At 33.8% G+C, this 21345-nt stretch overlaps 1 protein-coding gene and 1 long non-coding RNA gene across 7 annotated transcripts in view; one reads left to right on the top strand and one right to left on the bottom strand.

The window, feature by feature from the left end:
* The window catches only part of SEMA3A (semaphorin 3A), a 456004-nt gene that overhangs the window by 327330 nt on the left and 107329 nt on the right, over positions 1–21345 (top strand). The gene's annotated exons all lie outside the window — the stretch shown is intronic.
* On the bottom strand, positions 5462–21055 carry LOC122233405. Its single transcript, XR_006210945.1, has 3 exons — positions 20932–21055; positions 6086–6305; positions 5462–5542 (listed from the first exon to the last, which is right to left on the bottom strand). It is a non-coding gene; the product is annotated as an uncharacterized LOC122233405 (long non-coding RNA).

The following is a 21345-nucleotide window of genomic DNA, read 5'->3' as shown; positions in this document are numbered from 1 at the left end:
ACTAGAGATTAGGGAAATACTGAAAGGAAAAGTTACGGATATTGAAAGTGGTTCCATGAATTGGGCTTACCAGTAAGCCTTCAACTATAAGCCCTTTTATAATTTTTTGGCACTAAATGCCAAAAAGAACAAATGGTGAGAGCATCATTTGTGACAGAATTTTCTTCCAAATTGGAATTCAGAGATACTCAACAAATAAAGGATTTATTTCTCCAATATTTTTGAAATCCTGAAGATAAAATATAATTCACATGTGAGCCACTTCTCTGTAACTATAGATTCTCTCCCTAAATTTTCTTAAGGTGTCCTAGGTGATACAAAAATGTTCTTTCAGCCCAAAGGTTTAGAAATCAAAACAGTCTGTGCTATAACATCTTTGTAGACACCTTAGAGACTATGTGGTTTCTAGACCAAACACAATTATTATTACTTAACTGATGATCCTGGAAAGATGAAAACACTTTTCCAAGGCCTCACCAGTGTAAGTATTTGCTCCTCATCAGCCGGTTCCCCCTGATGCATCCTTCCTCCTTCTTTCCCGTACAAGCACGTATAATATACTTGCTGACATACCCAAGAGTTTTAAGTAAAAACTAACTTTAAGGAAAGGCAGTTCTACTTAAATTACTTGTTTCGTATTGATGAAATTAGGAATAATCCCTTGCACGTGATCCAGGAGACTTTGTATGCTTGACTTCCAGCACCTCCTGGAGAAATCTCTCCCTCTTTGCTTTCTTCTCATCTGTTCCTATAGTCAGGCACCCCAACAGTTAGGCTTGGGGTAATTGCCTCACTATTCTGTACTCTGGAGAAAGCTCTAGAGAACTCCTTCCACATCGTATTGCACTTTTTCAGTCTGTTAGGGATCATGCTGTCCAGACAGAGCAATGGAATCAGGAGAGCTGAGCTCCTAGCACAGATTAATAGAAAAGACATGGGCTGTGAAGTCACATCTGGCTTCTGATCTTGTTCTACAACTCACTAGCTTTGGACCCCTGGAAAAATTATTTAACATCTCAGACTCTGTCTCATGCTATGTAAAACAAAACTGAACAAAACCCCTGTTATCCTCAGTGTCCATATATTGTAAATGAGAGGTTGACTTGTTATCTCCAACTGCCTTCCAACCCTCCTAGTAAGGGCATGACCCACTGACTTTTTTTGTTATAGAAACTCAATGAGTTCTAATCCCATCATTGTTAAACAAGTGTCCCGTGTCTTAGAGTGGAGGACTTTTGTCTGACCTCACTTGGTACTAGATGCTTGATCCGGAATAAGCTACTTACTTTCTTTGTGTGTCTGTTTTATGTATGGCTGTTGTGAGGGTTTAACATTGTCCAGTAGGTAGTAGGTACTGAAAGAATGTTATCATTTTTAAAATAAAAATCTGCATCTCACTGTTACCGTCTTTCATGTAAGTAATTGTCATCTTGTACCTCACTTGATCAGATATTGTAAATTACCGCACTGAGCTCTCATTGTTACTAGGTGATTCTGAACTTTATCTTAAATTCTTCCATTTAAAAATTTTAAACTTAGATGATCTTGATGGCCATTTAAATTAAAATACCATTTATTGTTCCCATGTTTGTATCATTTTCCCAAAAATACTGATTTTTTTTTTCTTGAAATTGCTATTTAGTAGAGTTCACAGCATATTTCCTTTATAACTCATTAACTATTCATTGTTCTCTTATGGGTGGGCAGGGGAAATGAAAGGTACAGGTTCTGGAGCCAAGCCACTTATCCAGGAAAGTGGAGGAAGCCATTTCCACCACCGAAATAAATAACGCTTCCCTTGAAATCTCCTTTGAGGTAGAATATTGGGATGCAGGTATTTTCCTGGGATTCTGAATCTCAGAGCTTTGGAGAGAGGTCCTCCTTCAGAAGCTCAATGGCCTTGATTTACATGGCAAATACATTGGGAAATATTGTTCCAGAGTCTTTTAAGTGGTCAGAGGAAAGATGATTATGCAGTCATCTGGGGGAATTTGGGGCAGTCTAGACAGACAATCTAGGAAATTCTGGAAAAGATATTATCAAGATAGCTTGTCTAGACAATATAAAATTTAATTTTCAAATGCTTAAGCTGCCTTAAGAGAGAATCTGCTTTAAGTTGATCTATACTGGTACTTAAAATCCTACCCTTGAATTTAGACAGTTATGCCGGTTGTGAAGTTGAAAAGAAGAGACAATGTGTGCTTCATGCCCTTAGGAAAAGAATAACAATGATGGAAAGATTGGAAGAAGAAGGTACAGTGATCAGAACTGAGGCTACAGTTGTTGGATTAGCTCTCGTGAAGTTTGAATTTACTAACTTTTGTTTGCAAGGATGGCTTTTCATATAGAACCAGGACATGTCGTTGTCTTATATTTTAGTTTATAAGTAGCATGAATGCTTTGCTATTACCTGCTCCATACTACATAAAATAATGAAATAGTACCCTCTTTAAACCTCTGTTCTGCCTTTACATAATGAAGATTATTTCATCATACAAAAAAAAAAAAAGAAAGAAACATTTTGCTTTTTGCTTTTATTATGGCCTTTGTAGACATTTTAATATTCAATTTTTTTCTTTGCTGTGTTCTTTCTTTAAAATAACTCATTATCTTACACTGAGTTCCCCAAATTGTTGAAACTCACTGTTAGGAAATGATACAGTGGACTTAGCTTTTCAGATAACTGATGTCACAGAAGTAAAGACATCACTTTGGAAGCAAATCAAGACTCCCTTTGTGATTTAACAGCCTCAGATCTTGCAGGAGGAAATTAGCAGTTGCTTTAAGTAATGATAAATAGTTTGAGGGAAAAAAAAGAGAAAACCCTTGCTTAGTCTTCCAGTTAGAAAAATAGGCCTTATTTTACACTCCTAGCATTTTAATAGCAATATTTACACTCCTGAATACTGTATTCCAAAATCTACTCTTGCCATATAGTGAATGTCTTCTGACCACACACAGTATGTCATTGATTACTGTATTAAACAGATTTTCTGTTTCCTGTAGTACAGTTGGGAATTGGTAGACCTATTAATTAACTCCAGTTCTATAAGATATATGTCAATCAATTCTTGGGTATCTGCCAGTGGTTTTTGACACTGCAGATAACTGCCAATGAGGTCACATACTTTATGCACATGTGTGTGTTTATCATAAAATGCACAGTTCACAGAAAGAGTGATTCAGAGCTAGAGTACAGATGAGTTTTGAGTTTAAACTCTCAGTATCCATGCCATTCAAACGAAAAGTGTAAGTCATCCTTACAAGACAGAATATTCCCAAATGGCTCTTAGTATATGGTATTTCCCCTTCAAATTTACATCTGCTAATAACAAAAATGTATGAGTTTCGGACGAGTATAGCTTTTCAAAAAAGTCTCTGGATGCTTTCTGAAATTCCAAATGGGCCTTTTCTATATACCGGGCAGGAAATCTGAAGAAAGATGGACCCAGATGAGAGCTGGAAAATATTAACTCTATAAATACTCTCATAATGTCATGATCTCAATTTATGATTGAACCAAGGGGACATTAAGAAATGCAGTGAAGCTTAATGGCTATCTCCAAGGTCATTTCTGTAATGACAACCCATATATCTAGATATAAAATAAAATGTTTTGTCTGGTTCTTCCCTTCCATGAAGAATAAGACTTTGCTTTTATGCAAAACTTTGAATCAAATGCTCTTAGTAGGAGTCTTCAAGGCCAAAATGCTATTTAAGTGGTAGTTAGTGCTCTGGTGACTAATTTATACATCTGTCTAACCTCTTCTTATTGTGTTCTCTCTCTCAATGCATGATGCTGTTTATCCCAGTAGAGCACAGGTTTATTTCTAGGAGGAAATGTACTAAAGCTGAGAAATTTAGATGTCTTGGTAAACCAGTGAGGAGTTACTTTTGGGTAACTCTTTCTGTCTTTCTTAGATTATACAGTGGAGTCTGAATTTACTTTTTAGTGGACTAACTTAGGTGGGAAAAGTCAGGATTCCTTGGAGATTTCTTCTTGGCTACTCATTATTTCCACCAGAGGCAGTGTGTTCCTCATTTGCACCACTGACTAACATGTTGTTAGACCAAGTCCATTATGATTTCTAGGTCTCTCTTTCCTAATATTTCAATACTTGAATCATGTTGGAAGGTGGGCCTTTATAAGTTACCATGCTGAATAAATAGTACCGCCATTTATATTGCAAATTAAATTTATTATTTTTTTATTTAATATTTTTTTAATGTTTATTTTTGAGAGAGATAGAGAAAGACAGAGTGGGAGCTGGAGAGGCACAGAGAGAGAGGGAGACCCAGAATCTGAGGCAGGCTTCTGGCTCTGAGCTGTCAGCACAGAGCCTGATGTAGGGCTAGAACTCACTTGCCATGAGATCATGACCTAAGCTGAAGTCAGACACTTAACCAACTAGGCCACCCAGGTGCCCTCTTGGAACTTAAATTTTAAAACACTCTTATATTTGTATTTGAGGAACAGACTCATAGTTCATAAATTCTGAGTGAACTTAACAGCTCAGCAATGTATTTTCATGAGCTATTAACATTCTAATTTCTAAATATTATCAATAAGACAGTTTCTCAAAATTAATAGAACTAGTAGTTAAATGAGGTAGTAGGGGGACCTAAGTCATGATTAGAAACAAGGTTAGAAAATAAAAAAGTTCACAAATGATTAAAAAAAAAAAAGTGAGAGAGAACCAGAAATCCCCCTCACCCTGTTTAAAATGTTACAAATCACCATTTTATTTTTTTACGTGTTTGGTCTAAATATGTGATATGAAAACACCATAGTAATGACATTAATATTTTACCTTCTACCACATATTTGGTTCATTTGAAAAAAAAGATTTTTTTCCTCAAAGTATTTCACTGTGTTTTATTCCTAAGAACAATGTCAGATAAAAATGGAAATGTTAGCATTCAATTCTTAGGGTATTTAGTCTCATGTTTTATCAGATCTGGTTTACCTACTGCCAGAAAAATAATTTGGACCAAATTAAATAGTTTTCTAAAGGCTATCCATATTGGTTCAGTGACGTCATTGTCAATTACTTCTTAAAAGTCTTTAATGTACTCAGCTTTTGAATCACATCTTCATTCATAATCAACATAGGTATAAGGACTGACTCATATACAGCATGTTAATCAAAATATTTTTTCTTCTCCTGAACCCTCAAGAGCTAGTATGGATCGAAGACCTTCCATTTATTCGATCTAGCCGGTCACTGGAGGTATAGACTACCCAAGTTGCTCTTTCTCCTATCTATGTCTTTTTGATTGATTCCTCTGCACTCATTCCTCATATGATCTATTTTAAGAAGAAATATGTACCCATAAAAACTTTTAATTTGTTACCAATATTACATTTTACAGTAAACATGAAGAGTAGTACTAAACCCTTTTGCCTTAAGGAAAATAGCAGAGTAGGCTTAGACTGAATTTCCACAGATCAGAATATATTTGCCTTCTCTTGCAGTGTTTCAAATAGGCATCAGCAAGTTATCTTGCAGATTTGTTGCATATGGTTCACTTTGATGATAATCTGAAAAAATAATATAATTGCATACTAAATTATTTGGATAACTACCTCATAATCATTTAAGATATTTGTTTCTTTGCTTGGGGATTATGATCATGTGAGTGTCAAGAAAACTCCTTTAATTTTCTTGGGCTAATGAGAAAGAAACAAAGGTTGACTTGATATGCAAATGATGTATTCCTGCCAGGAATAAGCCAAAGTAAGGTCAGAGTGGACTGTGTGAAGGAAGGTTTTGCTGTGGTTGAAAGAGAGAAAAGTGGTTAGAAAATTCAGTCACTCCAGAGCACAGAGGAGGGTTGGTCTACCAGACCCAAAGACTGTAGCTTCTGGACACTAGAACCATGTTCATATTGTAAGAAGGTATTTACTTTTTACAATACACAGGGGTATCGTTATCACTTTGCATTAGTATTGCAAATTTTAATTTTGTTCCCTAGTTTTGTTGGTACTTAATTTTAATCATGAAGAACATATAGTTCCACAAATTTACTTACTTTTAGGAAATATATGATAGAAGGTAAACCTGACAGTACAGTAAGAAGATACCTTGTGGTAGTTTTTAAGCAGATAGTGTCCCCTCTTCTCTGTGTTCACATCTGAGGATGCTCTCCTTGCCCTAGTGTGATGTCCCCTGGTCATGGGCTCCTCATGGCGCTCAGCTGCTCCAGACTTAACACATGTGGTTAATTTGGACAGGATGAGAGGCGGGGAAGTAGAAATAACAAAGGCTGGTGATGGGAATCAGCGTGAGGTGGTGAGAACAGCACTGAGGTGAAAAGGAAAGACATAATGAGAAAACCAGTACTTTTGCAATAGAAGTTTTATTTATTAAATAGATTTGAGTAGATACTAGGCATAATAGAAGTGTAACATTTATATCTTAAGTTCTTTAGATTTGTAGCTACATTTCTGCTCACTTGCTACAATCAATGCCCAAATGACCTTGGAAGCAATTTGTATTCAGATGACTAATTCAATAGAGATAAAACTGACTTTACTAACAATATAGGAAACATTTTTCCTAAGCCACGTCCTCATAATAATAGTGAGGAATATAAATAAAAATGTCTGCCCCCAAAGAGCTAACATACATGTAAATCTCTAACTTAAACATAGGTGAAACATCAGTAATAATAACAGTTATATTCCCAACAACTAACACTTATTGAGGAATAAGTGCTCTGAATTTGTTACCTCATTCATTCTTCACAAAGTCTGATGAGCTAGGTACCCTTATATTCTCATTGTACGCTTGAGAAAGGTAAGGTTTTCATGGGTATTTTGTAAATGTACCTGAGGCAAGCATCCTGTTCAGTGGTTTGTGTCTGAGACCACAACATGCTCCTTTCAAAGGAAGTTACTAACAGCATGTAGTGGAAGAGGAGTGATGAAGTCATTCATTCTAATTTAGAGGACTAAGTTAAGGATTTTTGTGTTGTATTTATTTTATATTTTGAAAATACTCAACAATACTTCAGATTCATTGCCTGGTTTGAACAGGTGATGACTGTAAATAAGGGGAATTCATGAAGTGAACAAAGGCATTCACATTTCAGTTGGATTTAGAAAAATGAGTGAAGTATTGATAGTTGTGAAAGATAGTCGAGACTAGAAGGGCAGAATAAAAGGACAGAGTCATAAATGAGGAAATGGCAAATATCCCAGTGTGCAGAGAGTATAGTGATTTCAAAAAAGAAGGCTGGAAAATTAGGATCCACTTGAATTTGGGGAAGCCAGTCAAGAGCAATATAAATTTTTTGAAGAGACTACTATTATCGCTATGATTGGCTTTAAAACATGTTTTCATGTAAACACATTTTTGGTGTAAATGTAATTGGGAGGGGTTACGGAGTGATGAATGGACATATAGCTGTGTCCATTTTGAGAGTGTGGCAAACGTTTGAGTGGTGACATGATGAGAGCCTAAATTAATATTGAGTGAAAGATATTAAATATATTTAAAATCCTTACAGGAAAGTAAAAATAAAAATAATATCCAAATCTCCTAAGCTACTAGGTGAAATACAGATGAGAAGAGGACACTGTTTAAATTCTCCAATAAAAAATGCTTTCCCAATTCCTTTGCGATAATTAGAGAAACACGTTTTGTAGCATATTGTGGTTCACGCACACTCAATTTTCACTTCTAAGTCTACAAATAAGCTGAATTTATGTTGTGCATAAAACATTAAGCTATCATATGCAAAGTTATGTGAATTTCTCACCCATAGTGTATCTCACAAAAGCATGATTTCTCCAAGCTTGTAAATCCAGAGAATGCTATTTTGTGTAATGCATATGTGAAAGCAATTCAGACACATTGTTTAAAAAATAAAAATAAAAAACAAACAAAAAACAACTAAATAGAAAGAAATAAAATATACAGTACTTAGAAACAGTGATTTTAATGAAAAATCTGAGCTATATTTTTAATTACATTTTTACGTTATAACTTATTCTGTGAAATTTTTATAAAAATGATACATCTGATTTATCCTTTGTTATTCTGTTCAGTTTCTCTCCTGCTACAGCTATTCCCCATGATTTTTTCATTATGTGTATTAATATTAATGCCTGTCATTGTTGGGATAGTTGATGGCTTTATCAGTATTTTATAGCAGTTTATTTTCACAACTCTGTGATGAAAGTGTTGTCTCCATTTTTTAGTTTGGGAAACTGAATTTTAGCGTGGTTCATCATACTTCTATCACACAACTAATTAGTCTCCTGCCATAATCATCCTAGCATATTGCTTTTTGGTAACGTAAATCTTATGTCTGATATTGTACTACTTATACTTTATTGGAATGATGCTACATCATGTTTTCTTTAATGTTTTTTTTTTAATTGTGGTAAGAATAATTAACACAAGATCTACTCTCTTAATACCTTTTAAGTGCATGGTTCATTATTATTAACTATAGGCATAACGCTGTACAGACGATCTCTAGAATTTAGTCATTTTGCATAACTGAAACTTTATACTTGTTGAGCAGCAAATCCCCATGTCCCCTACCCACAGTCCCTGACAACCACCATTCTACTCTCTATTTCTGAGACTTTGGCTATTTTAGGTTCCTCCTTTAAGTGGAATCATAGAGCATTTGTCCTTCTGTGATGGTTTATTTTATTTAGCATAATATCCTTCAGATTCATTCCAGTATTATTTGCAGTAGCTAAGATATAGAAACAACCCAAATATCCATCAACAGATGGATGGATAAATAAAATGTGGTAGAAACATAAAATGGAATATTATTAAGCCTTAAAAAAGAAAGAAAGCCTGCTATTCAACAACATATACTGTGTGTTCATTAATACTCAAGTCTAAAACCTCTCAAAACAATGAATTGCAAGTGAAATGAATTACAGCTTGCATTATTGGAAGCCTCTTGAAAGAAACATTAAATTTTTTGTATTAAAAATGTGACAGTGCCTGTCATCTTGGTAAAATTTCATGGCAGTGATAAATTCATGGAATCTTTTAAAAGATATGGTAATGGGGCACCTGGGTGGCTCAGTCGGTTAAGCGTCCGACTTCAGCTCAGGTCACGATCTCACGGTCCATGAGTTCGAGCCCCGCGTCGGGCTCTGGGCTGATGGCTCAGAGCCTGGCCTGCTTCCGGTTCTGTGTCTCCCTCTCTCTCTGCCCCTCCCCCGTTCATGCTCTGTCTCTCTCTGTCTCAAAAATAAATAAACGTTAAAAAAAAAATTATAAGATACGGTAATAATATAATCAGGGAGTCATGTTTCAGTAAAAGAAATGCTAGGATACCTCACAGAAACATACTTTCTGATTCTACTAATTCTGTCTCTGTGTAATCTTAATATTGAGCCAAGATAAACAAAGCATATCTGCTTGTGCTTCTACTCAAACACATAGGAGAGTGGTAGTATGTTTTATAATCAAGGAGAATTTTAATTCTTTTTCATCCCAAAGGGAAATGCAGAATCTGTAGCATTAATAGCAATATATTTTAAATAGAATACTTAAAATATAAAAAAATAAAAATTGGTTTTCTCTCATTTAAAGTTAGTGAAACATATCCTCTTTTTCTTAATATTTTGATTATGTACTGTCTCAAGAATATAGAGAAATCTGGATGCTGATCTATATAAAATTCTAGATTCTCTAATAAACCAAAAATATGTAATTTATATGGCAAATTATCAAAAAACAGAAAATTGGCAGTTACTATTCTGTTTCTTAATATAAATGGCTCTTTTTAATCTACTTATGCCTATGAAGATATTGAATATTAATGTATTTGAAAAAACTATCTTTTTTACTCAAATTTAATTTTGTACTTAAGAGTCTTTAGAAATTCTGGCCAAAACAAATGCATTTAGAGAAATGTAAATTTACATGAAAGGACATCCTTTAATCACTGTCTAAAAACTTGGCCAGCATAAGCCTTGAAATTTTATTTAACACAATTGCTTCTGTCTTTGCATATTTCGCCCTTACACTTTAGTAACTTAAATCTATTCCTTTATAAGTGATAGAAAATTTGGTATCAGGGTCTATGCACAGTTTTGAGATTTGTACATTTACATGCAGGCAATATAGTTTCAAATTGTCAGAAATCAAACTGTATAGAATGACTACTTTCCATTTTTATTTTATTTTTATTTTCCAGTCTGACATTTTAATTCAATTTTGCATCTTTGGTCACTGAAAGCAATCTCAAGAATTGCTGAGTGGTTAAAAAGGGAGTCTAATGGGATCTAAAATCAATTCACAGGTCTGTCACTGATTCATTGTGTGACTTTTGCTGCCACCGAAATGACATTAAATTGGTCTCCTCAAAATTTTCACACCTCAAGATTTCTCATGTGATAAAAAAAAATAGTTACCTAGAACGCATTATGCATATTCACTTAAGAAAATAGGTTAGTGATTAAATACAGGACTAGCTTCTATTTCAGCAAGTTACCTCACTTGTGATGATCACAAAGCTTTACACAGAGGCTTAAAGTCTGAATCTTTCTAATGTTGCAAATGGGGTTCTGTATACATGCCAGGGTTCAAGCTCCTTTTAAGTGCTTCTATCCTGGCAAACTTTTTTTTTCTTTTGATTTACATTTTGTTGGCATTTAATAGCTGTCTTACCTCATATTTAAATTACTTAACCTGGAAGGGATGAATATTTAGTGCCCCACATTTCTTGCCCTTTGCTGGCCTAAATCTTGGAGGCAAATGTAAGATTTGCCATAAGGAATACCTTTTCTTTGTATTATCTCATGCTAGATAGCAATTCTAGCTAATAATACCTTGACACTACATCACATTTTTGCTAACAGCATTATGGAATTTTTTTAAAATTCATGCTAAAATTCCATAGTCTCTTAGACGTAAGTAAAAATCTTTTTTTCCCCTAGAATGGGGTGTAATAACTCACGTGACAGATGAATAGGAAAAGATGATGTAAATGGTAAGCAAAATATAACCATTTTTACAATGCAAACATCTAGAAAACTAGAAGTGAACTGACATACCCTTGTTTATAAAGTACATCAGAGGCAATCAGTAGTTTCCAATGTCTTGATTAAAATCAACTTCAGGTAAAAACAAAAAAATTAAATGAAGTGTTTGCTGTATGAATGCATGAATAACAAAAAAATTAGTCACATTTGCTTTTCTACTTTGCACTTAACAAGTCCAAAACTTTACTAATCTCCTAAGACAGAAATAAGAAGTATATTTCAACTATGCTGCTCAGAAAAAGATATGATCTGGGAAGATTTTAGTACCAGAAATTAAGTTGGAAAATTTGATGTCTACGTAACTACTTCAGGTTAGTACTATGCTGAACACAGAGCTGAGCACTATCTGATGTCTCACTTAAAAAAATTTTATGAAAAAAAATTATATCCAGAGTTAAACTGTGACCACATTTCCGTGAAATTCTTATTCAAAAATACATGTTTATGAAATACCAAAGCTTACCATTAGCATGTAGCTCATCAGATTTCTATCCTTCATATTTAATATAGGAAATTGAAGCTCAGATTGCTTCTAAAATATGATGGTTACTTAGCGGCAAAAGCTGAAGTTAAACTCAGTTCTCCTGACAGCTAATTCAGATTCTTTTCTAGTTTACTATGTTGTCTTCACTTTCATTGCCAAACATGTAAAAAAAAAAAAAAAAAAAAAAAAAGCCATGAAAAAATTTTCCATGGATGCCAAGCTTTGTATCAAGTTTTTGTTTCCAAAATTAAAATAAATTGAATAACCTTAGATATTTATTTTTAAAAATACAGTTACCCTTTACTTTCTCTAGGGTCTCATGGTCTGATTATAAACATTAGCAAGTAATTTCAGAGAAGAATTGTATGGTTTCTTTCACAAAAGTACTATTTCTTTATTGAAAATGAGTCAGTTGCCTCTTTAAAACAGATAACATTTGAACATTGTTTCAGTACTTTACGCTTTTGCCCTTTATTCTCAAAAAGTAGCTAGATTTAAGATGATTTCTGTTAGTTGAAGCAGTCAACACATATCAAATATTATCAAAGGAAATAATTGAAAACATTAGGAAAGCAACCAGAGCACAAGAATCATGCAAAATTTCACCCACACACCTCTGCATACAGTGGACAAGAATGACTAAACGCTTTGATCTTTCCTGGATAACATGAAAGAGAAAAAGGGAAAAAGCAACATCTGTTAGAAAAAAAAAAGTTTAATGAACAGGGTGGAGACTAGTTGAGTGTTGACATAAAACATGAGAAAAGAAAAATTCAGAAACAAAATTATTTATGGTCACAGACCTCAATAGGTCCAAAGAGATAAGTCAGATTTACAAAAAAGTATTAAAGTGAATGCAGTTTGATTTATATTTAAAACAAGGATAATTCCTATTGTGAGTTCTCTATAATTGTTTTTTTCTACAGTTGTTATCAATAGGAAATATATGTGTAAGGTTGTATATCTATATATATGACGTTTGTACATAAACCTATATATAATATATATTGTATGTATGTGTATATTTATATCCATAGTGATGGCATTGTCTTAGACAAAATTGTGAAAGTGTAGTATGAGGAATATAAGTCAACTTAGACTGCCTGAACATGTATTTATAAATATAGGCTTTAGTTTATTTTCCATTTAACTTAAGGAAATAAATGTCTGTTGTGGGAAAAGTGATTGTTTTAAAACAGATCAATTTTATATACAGGTGAAATTTGCCTGGGCATTGTCATCCAACTATCATTGCAAATATCCACAGCAAAGGCATTTTGTCAGTATTTTATGAGGTTGTGGGACTTTTCAGGTTTATGAGTTTTTATATCCCAAAGGGTGTTGTTCCTGGTGGTTTTTCTTTTTAGAATTGGTATCATATTATGCTGTTATAAGTATAGATTCCACTGTCCTGTTATTTGGTATTTTCAGGGATTCTGGCTGTTACAACAGCTGTTCCCAGTCTTCTATCTGGTGGATGTTATGCACATATGTGATATTTTCTCATATATGCATAAGAATATTCTGGAATATAAGTGGATAAAATAATTACATTAGAACCTTAACCTTAATTGGACATAAATTCTTAAAATATAGTAACAAAATAAAAACTATTGAAAATGTACATAATTTAAGTTCATAGAAGCAAGCCATATTTGAGGTCAGAGAAAGTGGATCAAGAGCATAAAAAAAAAAAAAAAAAATGGCAAGAAACCGTGATCCTAAATGTAATGAGAAAGGATTTAGGAAGTACAAAAAGTAACCGCCTCTTACAGATTATGCCGTATGTAATAGACTAGGTCGGCTTTTCTGCCAGACTGTAGACCAGAGATGTAAAAGTCACCGTTGACATATGGTTCCATTTGATAAAGTAAGACTCTTCCCTCGCTGCCTCTTCTCTTCTACCAGTTGGCCTGTCTGGTCCGGTTTCTACACTGAAGCCAGAGCATGCTTCTTAGAAAGTAGTTGGTGGCCTATTACCTTGGTTTAAGGACATTCTCTTGCTTTCTTTTAATCCTAGCAGTTAGGGAAATCTGCTTTTTGGTCTTAGTCCTTCCTACCTCTGCATCCTTTTTTGGGTACTCTTCCCTTATCCTCTCCTGAAACTCTGGAGTTTCTTTTCTTCTTTCAGTTCTTTTACATTCCCAGTCTCTCTTCCTTTGAGTCTTTGTTTTTATTTTTTTTCTATTTCCTGGATGGATCTTTCCCCTGATACTTACTTTAATAAATCCGTCTGATCTTCCTGATATCAACCCATGCATTACTTCCTTAGTTTCCCTCATTTCTCTTGTATTACAGTTAAACTAATATATACTCTCATAGCAGCACAAGCAACTTGTGATAAGTTCTGTAAAAAGGATTAGGAAATTTGTCTGAAATAGGATACATATATTGCAGATAGGATTCACATCATAAACTCTGAACTGTTAGGGATCATTTCTTTGTCTTTTAAGGGTTAATTTTTCTCATATTTTTCCTGGATAAAAAGTCACAGCATACATATTAGAATGAGAAATACAAATCCTCAGCTAGTTTGAACCTTTGAATAGCACCAAATAGTCTCTTAAAAAAGAAAATCTTGGGTACTCCATATTTCAATATGAGTCATATACATTTGACATATATTGCCACCTTTATGTCAGGAATAACCCATAGTCATTAACATACAACTATGCTGAAATTTTACACTTTTGATTTTTTGTTGGTATAATTGTTTTATCCCTCATATGCATAAGGCCTTAATAGAGAACAGAGTAAATAAAATTTTCACAATAACATTTACACAGATCTGCAATTGAAACTTATTTGGCCGTTAGAGCCTTTATGCAGCAAGTCAGGGAAGAAGTAGTTGGAGAATGTACATGCCCAATCTTAAAGGAAAGATGAAAAGAAGGAAGGAAGGAGGAGTCAAAAAGGGAAGCAAGGCAGGAAGAAAAGAAGGAAGGAAGGAAGAAATATACCTCAAAATCCACTTTGATATAACAGGTAGGGCTAACAATGGAATTTATTGCACAATAATAATAACAGCAACAACTACCATATTAATTTATATTTTGGGCCCTTTGTTCAAAATAGAATAGAAATTCTATGTTCTTCAGTACTCTGAGTATGACAGAGATTCTTTGGGTGCTCTCGCTTGTAACATAATGTCCGTGTTAAAGTCTACTTTTCACTCCTGGAGACTAACACACAGGAAGCAATAAATATAATAAGCAATGTGATGTTCAGCAGCAGCTTTTTTTCCTGACAGTGTAAGAAAGTGGGAGTTTTAAGGTGAGAGGGCAAGGAGACAAGTAGAAGGCAAAGGCAGAAATATGTACACACTAACATTCAAAAGATAATAACTGAAGGTAGCATTACAAGAAAACTATGCACCATTGTTTGAGTTTCGAATTAAAGCTCTCTGAGGATAAAGGCAAATTTTATTTTGGTAAAAGAATTGCCTTTCATCTTCCCCCATCAAGATTTAATTGGCAGGAGATGACACAGCTTGCTTAACAATCAGGTATTTCAGGGGTTGAGCAGTTTGACAGGGAGCAGGTTTCCCTCAGCTCTCCTTAAATGCCTTTTTTCCCCCCTCTCTGTGAACACCATGTATTTGGCATGCATAAAACATTAATTCAGTAATACTCTCAGAGAGTAGACCATGGATTAACTAGAATTCAGACTTTGGAATTTGGCAGAATATACAGAGTTGTGTAAAAATACAACCTTCATGTCTGTGATTGAAAAAAAAAAAAGACATTGTAATATGGCATTTAATTTTGTTCATAACGTACTGATTTTGATTCTAGATAAAGCATCTCATTTTCTGTAATGGTTGGCAGGTTAGGAAAAGAGCATCATAATCAAAATCATTGCATGTTTTTGACTGAAAATGACTGAAGTTAGCTCTTTACTTATGACTAATTAATAAGTTAATAAATTTCTAGCTATTCATTGTGAGGAAAGTATAAATATTGCCTGAAACATGGAGTCAAAGTAAAGCAGTTTTCCTTCAGTCTCACCTAGTGTTTAGAAACCATTTTGTATTAACCACAATGTTAGCTAGAAAAGGATTTAATTCTATCACTTTACCACAGAGAGATATTGTGATCAAATATGTTTAACCTAGTAAAACACTCTGCTGAATAGATGCTGAATTGTGATGCCAAGTACTTCTCATTCTGATTCTAGTGCTCTGGATAACGTAAATGCTTTTAGTTTGGAGATTTTCTCTTCTGATGAGATGTGAAACCTACACTTTTGTGTAAGAGTATATTCTTTTTATCAGTCTACACAGTTTTCTACAGCAAGCCTTCTGACGTGTTGGACACTTAATAATATTTGTTAATTTGAGTAAATGAATAACCACCAGTGTCAGCATAGTTATTATGACTTTAAAAGTACCAATTTTAAATATTCTTGTTTTTAATAGAAAAAAAAACAGTTAATCATCATTTTGTCCCACTTTGCTTCATTTTCTTTGCTTCCAAAAAATGTAAATGCCATTTTACATTTGTTGGTTCAACTCTGTCGTATGCTTCCTTTTCATTGCATTTGTGTTGAATCTTTTCTCCTTGCAGAGAAAACATGCTGTTGCTGTGTGGTAAGCTCTTCGTGCACGTATTTAGGCATATTATCTACAGACATTGTGTTACCTGCCTGTTGTTTAAGGAGCAAACATTAAATAATATATTTTCAGAAATGAAAAGGACATCTCATGATACAGCAGCCATTAGCACTCTGTCAAATTCCTAGATTTTTTTAAACACGCGTGTTGATTTTTCCCTGCGATAGTTTTATTTACAAAGTTCTTTACAAGAACTATAGGCACATACACCTCCACTGGAAATTAAAAAATAAAAAGCATCTTTTATAATATTTGTATTATTTTATTATTCAGATAATATGGAATCAAACTTCAAATCTTTCAAATATTCACAAACACAGTTTCTTTATTTTCTATAATAGGACAGACCTAACTTCACATCTTTTATAATATAATAATAATATTGAGATTTTCAAATATATTGTCCTTCGAATGTTTTAACTGTCTTACGTATTTAGTGTCTACATGTTAGATATTTCAAATTTAAAAATCACTTTTGAATTATGTATTTCATAACTTTTAAAACTGAGTTTCAGAGCACAAAAGCTTCCTTTCTAGGTAATAAATGTAGCTGCTTAAAGCAATATACAGTATACTTAAACCATTAATTGTTTCTCTATATAAATATATATATAATAGTTTTATGTATATATATGAAATATATATAATATATATAAATATATATATTATATACATACCATCGTTAGAGCTGCATAATTATAAAAAGCATGCCATTTCTAAAATGAGCCTTGCAGTGAATTTACCATAAAAAAAATGCCAATAATTACTTTGAAAGCATGGCTATGTTTTCATTAGATGTTTTGGTAACTTGAAATTATAGCATAACCATACATGATTTAAATACACATCACTTCAGTCAAGTAACTGAAGGTAACAGACTGTTAAATGGCTATCTTCATAACTGCACTTGAACTAAAATCAGTAACTTTTTAACATGTCCGTTTTATCTCTGAAACAATATTTGCAGTATGGTATTTGTTCCAATATTAATAGTTGACAAGTTTTTGTAGATTTGTATCTAAAAAGTTAAAAATACTCTTATTGAAGAATTTACTATCAGTGAAGATTTATTTACTTTAAAATGGCAAAAATTGTACCAGTTATACCAATAGTAGTATATGTAACATATATTCTTCCACAAGAGGAGTACCCAACTGAGCTGTACTGAGATCTTGACATTTTGTTCCTATTTAAGAGGAAGTGTTTAACACTCTTCTCAAAATATGCTGCAAAGTAGTGCTTGAGATGAGTGTTTACATATAATTTTTCACCAAATGGCCTTTTTTCCCTAATAGCTCTAAATTGACTCATCATTGGGTCTTAGGAGAACTATTACTTCAATGACAATTGTACTCTTAGTATAAGCTCAAAAGAGTTAAGCAGAGAACTTTAAAACCCCTGTTCCATTGTTTCAAATTCAGAAAAATATACCATGAAAGAGCACTCAGAGCAACATTCCATTCAGAGACTTCTCACTAACAAAGGGATGATTATGTCTTATTTATTTTTGAATTCGCAAACTACTGTTTCATATTAAAATTGTTTTCATCTTGTTGGACAGGAAGTTGAGAAAAATAAATAGGATCATGCATCTCATACCATTTTTAAAAATATGTCAAATTTTATAGTCAAAGAATAATAAAATAATATATTATCTTTAAAATATGAAATGCGTCTCTGTGATCAGTCAACATATAGTACACACAGAGTATCATTTGTGCTATATCATGTTAGTGGTAAATAAAACTGAACTAAGGAGTCTTACCTTGAGTAATGTAGAAATTACTTAGAGACACAAATCTGTCAAAGTCAGCAAACATATTTTCAACAAATACTTGTTTTTGTGTTCACTTTATGATATCAACATTATGGATTTATATTTGAAAGATAAATTTGACCTGTTTTCTGCTCTCAAACCCTACATGGGCATTTTTTGGAGAAAAAAAAAATCATACTTGACATAAAGCAATGGTCAGTTATCATAGTTATGTAGAAAGTACCACAGAAGTCTCAATTTTGGAATATCCAGTTTTCCTAAGAGTATTTAAGCTGGTTCCAAAGCAGGTCAAGACAAGTATAGGATCATTTCCACAAATGGGAGAAACACAGAGTAATAAAAGTGAAACATGATGCAAAAACATAAAGAAAGTCCAATGGCAGTCAAATAATGTAATAATGCCATAGGTTTTCAGAGAACAGAAATCAGTGGGAATGAACTGTTTGGGAAAGGTTTCAAGAAGATAGTAATAAAAGCAGTTAACAATACAGTGACAACAATAACCTATTTTTGAGTTATTTCTGAACACTTTTCTGTATAACTTCTGTTTATACTTCAGAACTCCACTTAGATGTCCTCTCAGGAAAGCCTTGTCTGTCCACCTCATTCCCACTACCCATTCAAGCTAAATCACCATCATTTTTCTTGTACAATTGTATTCTTCAGCAATATACATGAAAATTACATGAACATTGTATATGTATTTGTTTAATGTCTGTCTTCCCTACAAAACTGTAAGTGACAGAGGACTGACAGCGTCTGTATCTTACTCAGTTCTGCAACTTCCACCCCTAGCATGAGGTAGGATCACTAAGAATATTGAAAAATTAATGACTACATTTTCAAACACTATGCCAAGTAGTTATCTTATTTCATTGCTACAGTAGTCTAAATAGGCAGATTGTTTTCTTTGTTTGTTTGTGTGTGTATCCCAGATGAGAAAACTTGGAATTAGGTTAAATAACCAATGCAAAATCACACACCTAGGGAATCCCAGAGTCACAATTTGAACTCAGATCTCTATAACTACTAACGTCTTAATACAGTAATTATATTAAGCTACTTGAAAGTAAATTCTGATAATGATCTGAAAGGGTTTTGATAAATCAATGGAACGAAGTAAATATTTTCACTAAAGAAAAAAAAAACAAAGAAAAACAAAGACATGAAATTAATGCCAAAGTTACTATTTTCATTGGATAGTGAAGAAAATATGCTCAATAGACCATTTTGCATAAATTAGAAAGTAGAATAACAATGAGGTTGGGCATTAGCATTAGGCCAAATTATGAGGAATCTTGAGAGAAAGTTCTATTTTATATATATATATATATATATATATATAAAATGTGTGTATATATATATACACACACACACACACGCATACATATGTATACATATATATGTATATGTACATATGTGTGTGTGTATATATACATATATATACATATATGTATACATATACATACATATATATATATATATATATATATATATATATATAAAGCTACTGAGGATTGTTGCATTGAAAGTTAATATAATGGAAGCAGGTTTTACAGAATTTAAACAGCTAGTGAAGTATATGCTGAAGTGACGGGTAAAACAGTAGTCTTCTTGGAAGCTAAGCAGAAGTCTGGTATTGATGTAATCACAGCCAGTACTTGAACAACGAACGTAGAAGAAAAAAATATAGAAGAGGTTCTTTGGTAGAAGGATAAAAAAGGTTTACTAATTGACAGATAATAAAGAATAAATGAGACTAATAAGCCAAGGGTATGTTCTGGGCTTTGAACATGTGTGACAAATCCCGTTGAGTTCATTCATAAGATTTGAAGCATCATTGAGAATTGACTTGATGATAAGATCGTGGTGTTGAACAAAGTGCAGTGCTTGGTTTCCACTGTGTCGAGGTTAGGGTTTGGAAGAGTCATCCAAGCAGCGTGTCACTGAGGCAAGTACTGAGCTGAAGGAAGAAAGAAGTGTAGACAAGGAGGTCCTGACTTAGAAGTTTTGAGTAATAATTAAGGTGAAATGAGATATAAGAAAGCCTTAGCTTCTTAGCCTTAGCAAAGGCACTTTTGGTGAAACCTGGGGAGAAGTAATGAAAGACCAGGAAACAGGGGTAGCACAAACACAGAATCAAGTCAAAACAAAAAATCATACCTGGAAATAGGCACTCAGGATCTCCATGTTCAATGAAAATACCAAGGAACACCAGATAGGCCGCAAAGATTAAAAAAATAATAAAATGAAAAAAAAATTGAAAAAAGCTTTGTTCTAACTCCCCTGGAGTTAGAACAAGAAAGTCATTGATGTCTTCTAATATGACCCTTCCAGGGGAAGAGTGGGAAATGGAATTCAGGAAAAGTGTTTATGTAGAAGAAATAATTGAGGAAAAGGGATAAAAAACAAGTTATATGTGAAATTTGGCTGTGAAAGGAATCCAATTCAAGGGAGTGTAGGTCAGCAGGAAAAGAGAGTTATGCAACTGGCTAAATTTATCTTGATGTGTTTAAAATATATTTCCCAATTAATCCTTTGAAAAAAACCCAAGACTTATCTTTGTTTCTCAGGTCTGTCATTTGCTGCACAGGGCCCTGGTAATCATTTTGAGCATATGAAGAAACAAGTTAAGACAGCCTGTGGTAGGGCATGATTAGAAGTAATGGTTCCTTGTTTCCAGAGTATTTTCTCAGTACACAAACCACATCTTTTGTGCTGTGGATTTTTAAAATCATAACATTTCATGTAACAACAGCTTGAACAGCTAAACCTACTATCTTCCACTGTAATACCTTGGCCATGGATATAATTACTGTAAATTCCAGTTCTGTTAATTATCATTTGTACCCCTTGGAGCATAAGCAATGTCCTTGACCTTCAAGTGAATAAAATGATATCTACCACATAGCACGGTTGTGAGGAATATAAATACAATATGAAAATGACAATAAAAATAATAGCACAGTTTCTATGTTACTGTCACATAGGAGAAAACAGCCTTAGGGAGGTGAAAGTTAGAGTCACGCAACTCTGAAGCAGGAGAGCCTGGACTCAAACCCAGGTGCTCGAATTCCACAGACTGCAGAAGTGCCCAGCACAAGACCTAGCATCTTCTTCTCTTCTCAGCTGGTGCCGCTGTGATTAATGCTAGGACCAGAGAGAGGGCTGGCAAAGAGAAGAGTGTGGCCCTAGCACCACAGCAACAGCTGCAGCCTTTATGCCATCGCTGCTGACCCTCTGGTCCTGTGAAGTGATCACACAGGTCACCTATGGGGAATTTAGCCTTCGGGGTAGGAAAACAGGAAAGACAGCATTGCTCTGTCCTCTTCCCTGATCTTGCCTGGCACCTGTCTTTGGAAATTCAAGTGCTTACAACTGCCAGACAAAAGCAAAAATTATGTAGAAGACAAGCAGTCTAGGTTAACCATACATTTGAGGTTTAC

This window comes from Panthera tigris, chromosome A2 (assembly GCF_018350195.1).
Source record: "Panthera tigris isolate Pti1 chromosome A2, P.tigris_Pti1_mat1.1, whole genome shotgun sequence".
Taxonomy (NCBI): domain Eukaryota; kingdom Metazoa; phylum Chordata; class Mammalia; order Carnivora; family Felidae; genus Panthera; species Panthera tigris.
This window is presented reverse-complemented; position numbering and strand designations above follow the sequence as displayed.